General features: G+C 45.0%; 1 pseudogene; it reads right to left on the bottom strand.

Annotated features, from left to right (window-relative positions):
• Positions 1-4,207: 4,207 nt before the first annotated feature.
• On the bottom strand, positions 4,208-10,014 carry LOC123088347 (disease resistance protein RPM1-like; annotated as a pseudogene).
• Positions 10,015-10,985: the final 971 nt, after the last annotated feature.

Here is a 10,985-nt window from a genome sequence, read left to right as displayed (position 1 = left end):
CCCTACGATTGTTCGTTGCCTCTAGCTATTCATGTTTGCTTTGGAAGAGAGAGGAATCCCATCAATGTCGTCCGTGACACAGCAATGCTGATGAGGATGGCTTTGGTTTTTTTTTCCTCTCATAGAGTATGGGAAAGGGATTATAGATTGGATTGCATTGTTCCGGCAGAGTTAGCGTCATAAAAATCTTCAACAGCGGATTTGATGTTTTTGGGGGTATATAGACGGAGGGTCAAAGATGCGTTCGAAGGGTACTAGTAGGCCCAAGATGCACTAGTATCATTCCCCAGACCTGGGCGCGGGGGGTTGGCGACTTGTTAGCCCCGATGGCCCCTCTTTGCTAGTCCTTATTATGAAAATCGCAGTTGGGATATTTTATGATTTTAATCTCTTCGTAAAATACCTTTTCCAATAAAGAAAAAAAAACATTGAACACTCTGGCAACAATATCTTGGTCCAAAAAGAGTGAAAAACGTTGTATAGAAGTGTGCATAAGTGCAACAAATATGGCATGAACATGACAACAAAAATTATAGTTACTCCCTCCGTCCCATAATATAAGAACTTTTTTGACACTAGTGTAGTGTTAAAACGTTCTTATATTTTTGGACAAAGGGAGTACCTTTGAGACGTATCAATGGATTACAATTCAAAGTATTTTTATGAACAAGACTTGAATTTAGCCATCAACTATTATTGCACTTTGAATTGGAGAGGAAAATATTGAGTCGTTTTTTATCAAGTGGTATTTCTCTTCTTCCCTTTCTAATGTAGCCACCTTGTAGTAGTTGGTCCCTGATTTGTACCATAAATATTGATATCTTCTACCATCACATTAGCATTACCGCTACATGCCCTCCTCGGAAATCCATGGCATAAACCTCATTTTACTTCTTACTTCCTCCATCTGGGCGTAAAGGGCCCATGAGCCACGTTAAACCATTTGAATTTACATGGCAGCAGCTATTACATCGAAAGTATTTCGCCTTGATTCTGCTCCAGTTTGCCGCATTAATTGCAACTGGGGGCATGCAGCCAGTAAAATCGATCTGGTCAGTACACCGGACTAGGCGCTAGCTATTATAGCTAAGAGTATGCATGCAGCAAATTAAATTGCTACAATCAATTTTTTTTAGAGAAAAGGCATCAACCGAGCCCGAGATGGGGCTCGAGCCTAGCCCGGCTTTGAATTAACAAAGCCATCAACCGGCCAGGATTACAGATTACAGGAACCAAAGAAAGAAAAACAACACGGTAAGATACATAGACGCTGGAAAGCAGCTAACTAGCCTCAACACTACAAGCTAGAAGATAAAACAAATAAGCACACAGCTGCAGACATCGAGGCCCTCCTCCGAGACCGAAGCACCAGGGAGCTAGACCAAGCTGGCACCGAGGAGAAGGGGATGACCGGCATCACAGGGAGTGTGGTCACCAAACAGCTATGGACCCCGGCACGGCACAACCATCCAATTCCATCTCCGAAGAAGGCCACAACCTCCTCACCTGGCTCGAAAGGCGCCGCACCGTCGGAAGATAGAATGCTCCACCTAGAACTAGAATGGTTGTCGCCGGAGGATGGCCACATAGAGAGGATCCCCGCATTCCCGACGAGCCGCCAAAGCTTCCCACAAGCAGAATTGCCCATGCCCCGGCTGCAGAGGAGGGATAGCACCAAGCTTGGACGAAGAAGACACACCATTGACGTCGCCGAATGCACCCCAACAGCGCACACCAACCAAACAGCTCCCAAAGGCGGCGCCTTCAAGAAGGAGAACGACGCCGAGAGCGCCGCCGCCGCCCACCGAGGTTAGGGCTTTCGCCCGGGAGGCTAGAGGAGGGCGGGTGGAGGGAGTCAGACCTGACAGACGCCTCCAAGGAGGAAGAACGGTGCCCTCGGGCGCCACCGCCGTCGTGGCCAGCCATGGCCGGCCATGGATTTCTCCTGGTTTGGCTCCACACCACCACCCCACCCGCAGCACGGAGACCGAAGATCGAAGAAGAACGCTGACCCAGGCCCGGACGGAAGGGATCGCACCGCGTCGGGGAAAGCAGGGAACGCCAGATCTGGTGCCGCCGGCCGCCAGGACCGCGCAAGGTCCACGCCCAACGGATCCCCGCCGTCCTCACGGCCAGGGACACCGCCACCACGCCCGCGCCACCGCTCGCCGCAGAGCCGGTGGCGCCACTCCGACCGAGGCCGCCGCCCCAGATCCCGTGGCTTCCTGCGAAAAGCAGAGCAGCAGATGCCCCGCCGCCACCTTCCTCGGCGGCGCCCCGGGCTTGCCCGGCAGCGGCCTCAGGCGGCGGCGAGGGGGTGGGAGACGGGAGGGGGAGGACTCTACCGCGATCTAGGGTTTCGCCCCTGAGACGCCCTGGAGGGGCGGCGCGGGGGTCGGGAGGGGGGGGGGTGGGTATATGATTTTTTGAGAAGATGTGTTTCCGTATGCCTTCCATCCATATTTCTCAACAAATTAGACTGATCCAACCCATCACAATTGTCATTGCTACGTCTCCTCTCTAGCGTCACGACTCTGTTCATGTTTGTTTGGCTGCTAGTACTATTCTTACAACATAGGTAGGGGCTACAAGAAGTAGCGCCTCTGCGTTTTATAAGTCTAGCTCATGCTTAGAGAGAGAAATGTTGTTGAGCATATTAGCTATCCATCAATTAATTTTATGACCAAATCTTGGATTCTACGTCATACCAAACATTTATTTCCCTTTCTCTAGAGAGGTATCGCAACACATGTGTGCTCTGCTCCATTGTCTCCATCTAACCTTGGCATGTACACTCAATACTCAATATCAATTCTTGTGGGAGATGGTGCACTTGGAACTTGTGCAAAATACCAGAGCCATGCTCCCATTATAACCTTACACACCATCTGCATTTTAGGGAAGGAGTGAAATTCTTGGATATCTCCAAGATCCTGCCTCCAGCCCAATCGCATCGGCCTTCAAGATTGCAACTGAGGTGAATCCCCTGATTCTTGCAGGAGATTAGCGTAGTGCTATCTTTCTTTTGGAAAGACTTTTCTACTTCTGATCCTTGTTAGGTTGTAAAACTTCTCCTTTTTACAATGAATGGCAGATCTTCAGCTTGTTTGGCAAATTAAATCCAAAAAATAGCATGTCATGTCCTACGAAGAAGCTCGAGCTTGTTCCATGCTAGTCAGGGAACATTTGTAGTTTGCATTCGTGGTAGGATGGAGGGCATGGGAAACACGAATACCCATTTCTGCACTCGAACCCATCTAATTTTGTTGGACAGTAAAATTAAAAAATACTAGAAAAATTCAAAAAACTCATAATTTGTTTTGCATGGAAGGTGTTCTAGTGTGTGAGGTGGATGCCAATTTTCTGCGCACATCTGACTAGCTCCCAAAAAAGGGTCTGAAAAGTGCAGGAACACAGACCCCATTTCTTTTTCCCTAAGAGCTGCACAGAGGTCCGAGTGTGCTGAAAATTGGCAGGGACATCATGCACTCAAAAATCGTCCATGCAAAAACAAAATTTAGATGTTTTTGAATTTATAGCATTGAAAAAAAATAAAACAAACATAATTTGTTTAAAAGGCACTGAATAAAATGAAAAAAAAAAGTCTAGAACACAGAATGGCCCATGGAAGACCATCCATGGCGGCGCGGTTGCTGCGTTTGGTGGAGCAGCATGCAACGGACCAAGTCAAGCGCGCACGCGTGGCGTCCGGTGATGAGTTTACTGAGGCGAGCCGCGGTCAGTCTCCTGGTCTTTGTCATAGTCAGTCTGCTGATTGCTCAATTTAGCCTGCAGGTTTGTGGAACTATCGACAGATGAAATGGGGAAGCATGGTCACAAATTACAGATGGAAAATACTGCTCCCAAAATAAGCCTATGGGTTTCGTGTGCCGTCGCGTGGCCTTTTGCTGCAAACTGTAATTGGCAAAGCGAAACTGATGAGGCGCATTATTTCACCAACTCAAATTTTGCGGAAATGAGATGACAGCAAATGCAATCAGCATTCTTCGTTTACAAACAAGCACAGGCGTAGTGGCAGCAAGAATTTGAGAGCAATTAATCATCTTCAAGAAAACTGAGTGCTAGAAACAGAGTAAGTCTGTATTCTCATCAGGCTGATTTTGTACTACGTACAAGACTGGTCCGCTCCACACTACCGACCACATGGAGTCAGACCATTCATTGCCGTTCCGGAGTGGAAAGAATTTGAACAGATTCTTTAAATTGACGGAACTTGGATAAAAACACATGCAATCCTCATTCTTTGATTACAAACAAGCATAAACATAGGGGCAGCAACAGACAGAGAGGAACTAAACACCTTTGGAAAAACAGAGTACTAGAAAACAGAGTAGGTCTGATTGAAAATTTCAGGCGTTCCTCAAGAATCGTTCTCTCATCTTGGCCAATAGTTGCAACTTGTAAACTCCTTGTGAGTAGAAGTGCAGCTTGCTACTCCCCTCCATTACACCAAAGCCCCAAGATCAATGCATTCTTCTTCCATTCACAGTGGAGAAATGTCGAGATCCCTCTCAGTTTCACCTTGCACCATATCACAGGCCACCAGCCAGCAGAGAACTTGGCGAGCTGGACTCATTTTCCAAGTCTTCTCCCCGGCTGACATTAAATAACATGGCATTACTTAGGAATACATTCCGTCAGCAGATGCATGTTCACAAGCTGAAAACGGTGCCAGGAATGGAAATTAGTACATATTCATATGGAAAATCTAACACGACATCAACAAAAAGGAGTTGTAGATGAACTGACCACTTATCGATGTGATAACAGTCCACACTTCAGAACATTCACTGTCCTTTTCAAGCACTGGATGTCTGTAATGTTTCATTTACTTCATCTGCAGATGCATGCACCCTTCTCAATTCTCATCAGATAGAGTTGCTCCAGGTCCTCCTTATAATATCATGGTTCCTAACATTTGGAAATGCTACCATATTGTAAGCACTAATTCTTCCCAAGAATATACACTGGGATAGAGAAGGAATATGAGCTTAACCTGGGCCCAACTTAAATAAGCCGCATTAATTGCATCATGGATTTGGCCTTCCTCCAGTTGGCTCCTTGCTATTAACCTTCAGCAGAAAATCAGGTAATGTGCTTGTCCCGGGTTTGTCAAATTCTAACTTCCTGTGAAGTGTGACAACGAAGTGGTGCTTTATTAAATTATAAAAAAAAAATAAGAGGAGCTCAATTGGTAAAGGTGAAACTCTAAGAGATCAAACTGGTATGAAAAAGAACTACTTATATGTGGACTGTGAAGAGGGCAAGTAACAACTAAGGAATTCAGGTTTGTGTTAAAAAACTGAGTGTTTTTCTTTCTTCTGTACAATATTAGAGGAAATGAAAGATGAGAGGAAAATATATGCAGAAGAGCGTGGATAAAAAGAGAAGTCACGTGCAGCCATGGAAATTTAATACTGTAAGATACTCTTTTCATGTCAAGCAGGTAATCAGGTATGTAACACAACATGGTACCAGTTAAAATCCAAAGGCACTAGCGAGCCGCAAACATGAGCTCTTACAAACAAACATTGCATGCTTTCAGAAGGTAGTGGCAATCCAGTTGAAGAAGCGAAGTAGGGATGACAGCATGAAAAAAATTGTTGAACATATGTGCAGCCGATCTTTGCTGCAAGACAAAAAATAATTGGACAAATCAAAACTTGTACATAATATAGCGTACATACATCTCAGCTGGTACCTGCATACTGTCTGAACAACTGACCTGTCGAACGTTGCCGGTGCCCAACTCTATTACACCCTCCGTACTCGTCGTGGTTTTAGTTCAAATTTGAACTAAAATCACGACGAGTAATTTGGAACGGAGGGAGTACTTCAATGGGTTTTGCCTTCCTCCAGTTGGCTCCTTGCTATTATACAGCCTTCAGCAGAAAATCAGGTAATGCCCGCCATAAATCGCGTCCATTGCATCATGTGTTTGATCATGCCATGCTCCACCTTGTCCCAGGTTTGCAAAATTTTAACTTCCTGTAAATTGTGGCAACAAGGGTGCTTCACATTATTTAAAGGAAACAAGTGGAGTCCAACTGGTAATGGTGAGAGTCTAAGAGAGCTACATCTGTTTGAAGACGACAAGTAACAAATTATAATGCATACTGAGTCTAAAGGAAAGTGTTATTTCTTTTCTTTTGTACATTATCAGAGCAAATAAAATCTGAAAGGAGAATCGAAGCAGAAGACCATGGACAAAAAACAACACGACCACTTGAAGCCTGCAGCCTTGGGAACTTGATACTATAAGACACTCTGTACATGTCAAGCAGGTAAACAGGAAGAGATTCGATCTACAGGTACTTACATGAAAGCAAGGCGTTACAAGGCGGCGACCTGAGCGAGAGACTCCGAGTGCGATGCCAGCATATACGCAACCGATGTGAGCAGAGAAGGGAATGAAGCTGAGATTATCAGCGCAGGTCATCTTCGCTGTAAGAGACAAGAAAAGAGAAAGAGAGATGAATCAAAACATGTGTATAACGTACAATACATCTCAGCTACTAGTTTTTACCAACCTACTGCTAGCTTGAACAAAAGAGGAATTAGCAGCTGACCTGTCGCTCGTGGTCGGCATGGCCGCCTCTTGTGAGCCCTCTCCCTCTGCAGGCCCCGGAACGGATGGCTCTCCCGTTGCTTCTGCTTGTACACCTGATACTTCGACGATGTGCTGATCCAGGTCAAGTAAGCTTCGGTTCCCAGAAAGTCGCAGCATTGGATGGCTGGGGTGTGCATTGACATCAGCTTCCAGCACACAAAGCCTGGCAACTCTAGTAGCTAGCAGATGGATCTCCTTCAGTCTTGGAAGGTGTTTGATACCACTAATCCCTGATTCCAACATGCAGACTATGATTTCTATATTTTCCAACAGGGGAGAGGTGCCCACCTCAAATGTCAACTCTTTCAGTTGCATCAGGCACCAAATGTCAATTCTCCTGAGACTTGGGAATGCTTCTGCCCTGAAAACCAGTTTCTCCCCAACAAAAGAATTCCGACCAAGAGAAAGGAGCATGAGCTTGGGCAGTGCGCCTAGTAATTTCATGCTTTTGTCACCATCCTTCAGATTGATCCAACTCAACTGAATCTTCACCAAATGTACCAGACCCCCAAACCAGCCAGGTAACTTCCTGAGATCTCCTTCCAAATCCAGCTTCCGCAGGAGAGGGGGAGGTGAGGAAATAGAATGCAACAGCCACCTGAGTGATGCACAGCTTCTCCCAGATGTACTAACATCCGCACGGAGACAAAGAGAGCGGAGGGAAGTGAGCTTCTCAAGGGATGTACAGAGTATGTTGCTCTTTTGCTTGCTTGCCCCTACTCTGACACTTAACTTTCTGAGCATTATAAGCTCCCCGAGCTCTTTAACTGCTTTCCTACTAGTCCGTTCAATATCCACAATCTCTAGTATCTCTAACTTCTTTAGGTTGCTGATCCCTTTGGGCACGCTCACACCTTCAGAGTTTGTCAAACGACCAGTCCAGGCCATGTGAATGCCCATCATAATGCCTGGACGCTCATTTGGACTAACTAAAGGAGTGAACATAATAGGCATACGGAATGTGGACATTAACCAGATCATAGGGTAAACCAAGTATAGATTACCATCTGTACTATCTTTACTGCAACGGAGACTACAGAGGCTTTGTAGTTTAGTGATCTCAGTTGGTAGTGATGTGACATGACTATTCCTCATGTCCAAAGTCTGCAAGCCTTGTAGTTTCCCTATGGTTCTTGGGAGCTTGTAAATATAATTTTCACTTCCACCAACGTGGACATATTTCAAATGACGTAACGACCCTATGGTGCAGATATCTTTTTGTTCTATTACAAACTGGGCATCATGTAGATCTAAGACTCTAAGCATCCTAAAGTCGGGCTAACATAGTGAAGGTGCTGGCTTCATGGGTTTCTTGCCAAACACCGTCAATGAACGGACATGGTTCCAATCCAAGCCTTCATTTGGACACCAACTGCCTTGCAGTGCTATATGATGGAAGTTATCCCCTACTATGTGGGTTACATTATCCGATGTAGACCACGCAAAATTTTCATCTCTACAAATTGAGATCATAACATCCCGAACAATATCATGAACTCGACAACTCTTGACAATTCCTTCCATGTTCACTCTTGATGGCTGAATCAAGCTTCGGTTGATTAGGTCATTAAAGTAACTATTCCCAACATCCTCAACACTCACCCCATGCCTGGCAATAATAAACCCCTCGGCTATCCATCTTTCCACCAGACGCCTCCTTTTGATTTCAAAATCCTCAGGAAATAAGCTTAAATATAGAAAACATGACTTAAGATGAGAAGGCAGGTGGTTGTAACTCAAGATAACCATCCTCCTCATTGCTTCAAGGCTCCGATTTCTCTCTAGCTCTGAGGGGAGCTGGTCATAAATACTTACCCACTCATCAACCACTCTAGTGGCAAGCATGCCTCCTATTGTGAGTATAGCTAGTGGTAACTGTCCAGACTTTTTGACTATCTTAGTGACTATTTTCCTCATGTTCCAATCTTTTTTCATTTCTTCCTCACTTTTCCTACTCTTCCTTAATAGCAGATTTATGGCATCATTTGTTTCTAGGGGTTCATGGCGGTAGATAAGTGGCCTAGAAGATCCCAAAGTGCAGTTCTCAGCTAAGCCAAGATCTCGTGTTGTTACCACTATTCGGCTACCTTTGTTGTTAATACTAGGAAAAACAACACTTTTCATCCAACTCCAATCATCTATGTTCCACAAATCATCAAGAACAACAAAATACCTCTTCTCAAGTAGCTTTTCTCTAAGACAGTTGGCGAGATTCACTTCACTCCCAACATTCTCTTCGAGCTGCTTCTTCAATGCTTCACTGCCAAAAAGTTCTTTGATCATAACTTTAAGAAACTCCGTCCTGACAAATGATTGAGAGACAGTAATCCAAGCACAACAAGAAAAGCTTTTTATACTTTCATAAACCTTCCTTGTAAGAGTAGTCTTACCCAAACCACCCATGCCGATAACACACACTACCTGAGCAGGGCTATTTGTGGCATGGACATCTATGAGATTAATCAACTCTTGCTTTGGCTTGGAAAACCCCACTAATTCAGCTTCATTAATGTTGTTGGCTGATTGGTTGCGAATATCTTCCATGCAAGAATCCCTCTCATCCGTGTCTCTGGTGAATTGGTTCGTCTCAATCAGGTTGTATCGTGTGTTCCTATTGCTCACTTCTTCAACCCTTGATTTGAGATCACGAATTTGTATTGCGATTCGATGGCGATCTTTGAGCTTTATCAGCTTCCTTGACAAGCTTTGACTTGCCACATGCACCATGAATTCACCAAGGCAATCTTCAATATTGTATGACAGGTCCCTTACTTGCTCTGCCCACACCTTCAGTAGCATGTCTTTCTCTTTCATTGCTTCTGCGGCCACCAGGAAAGCCTGCATGGTCGCAAGCTCGTCTTTGATGAACCTGGCATACACGGTTCAGAAAGAAACTTAATCACAACATGTGTTTATCATTCCCGCAGCATATGACCTACATGGATCATCTCCATGAAGAGATTTCAAGCCTACTAATGCCATTCAATTTATATGAGTTGATAAAACAATTTCGTCTGTCAGACGAATTAATATGTCCAACTTCATCCAACAAGATGTATATAGAAAGAAAAAGGAAGTAAGAGGCTGTGGGAAGTGCACGAATTGAAGAAAGGAAGTGCAGGGAAGAACATACCAGATATCCTTGCGCACACCCATGAGGAGGCTGATCTCGGCGGCGGCGGCAGAGGCGGCCTTGCTAATGGCACCGCCCAGCATGGACCTCGCCATGCTCAGCACCGTCTCCGCCATTATCTCCGCCCGGCTCTAATATGATCCTCTCACAACAATTGGTGAATCTCACAGTCGCTAGTTGTGTGTATGTTGTGGACGAGGACTCGGTGCACCAAGAAAAGCAAGGTTGCCGTGCTCTTTGTGCTGCCAAAACTCAGGCAATTATGCAGCCTTTTTATAGCGAAACCCCCGAGCTGCTGCTTCCTTTCTCGTGGTGATTATTCAGAAAAACAAAAACATCTAATGGTGTTTATCAGCTTGTGAGTTGGTGACAGCTAGTCCATGTGCACGGCATGTGAGTATCAAGGTAAGAGATCTTGTCTACATACAATTACAATAGTTAGATCAAACGGTAATATGCATGTAGTTAAGCGGCGACACCGGATCTTGTCCTCCAGCACGATGGCGAACTAATCAAGGCGCTTAACTGTCGGTGCAATTTCTTAATGTACTTTTGGTCCACTCTAGCCGCAAAGCTCGATGTAATACATGGCTAGTTGAGTTTACACCTTTCAGTCATGCGATTAACGCGGTTCTGATCACATGTTGAACCGATTAGTCCACTCTAACCATGTAGATCGATGCCCGAAATGACAACAGGCCATACGTACGTCGGTATGATGACGGTGCTCGCTCACATGTGAACTGTAAGACGACCCCATGAGATTAGACGTTGGATTCAGCTAACCATCATCTCGGTATACTGATTTAACAAATATGAAGTGGTTGCTAGATGACATCTCGTCTCGTGGGCATCAAATTAGTACTACTCGCTCATTTCATGGAAGCTCATCTTCCGATCGCCATTAATTGCAAGCAACCTGCTCTAGCTGGTAGCTATAGCATCTTTCGGTTGATACTGTCTACAATTGACTTGAATTTAAACAGAGACGATGCTGGCTGGCGTGGTCTGGTTTATTTAACTGGTCGATCGGTTGCATTACAAGAAAAGAGAGAAGCGTCGGCATCTAGCAAATAGTAGTACGAAACGGCTGGCACTTGATGGTTTTCGATCTTTTCCTCCCCTACGTTTTGAATTAGTTTTCCCTGATATTTGGCTCCGTCTCGACCGATGAATAAAAGGGCAAGACTTCAGAGGATGACCAGATACACAATGTTCTTT

The sequence above is a fragment of the Triticum aestivum genome, chromosome 4A (assembly GCF_018294505.1).
Source record: "Triticum aestivum cultivar Chinese Spring chromosome 4A, IWGSC CS RefSeq v2.1, whole genome shotgun sequence".
Taxonomy (NCBI): domain Eukaryota; kingdom Viridiplantae; phylum Streptophyta; class Magnoliopsida; order Poales; family Poaceae; genus Triticum; species Triticum aestivum.
Note: the sequence above shows the minus strand (reverse complement) of the source record. Positions and strands in the feature narration are given on the sequence as shown.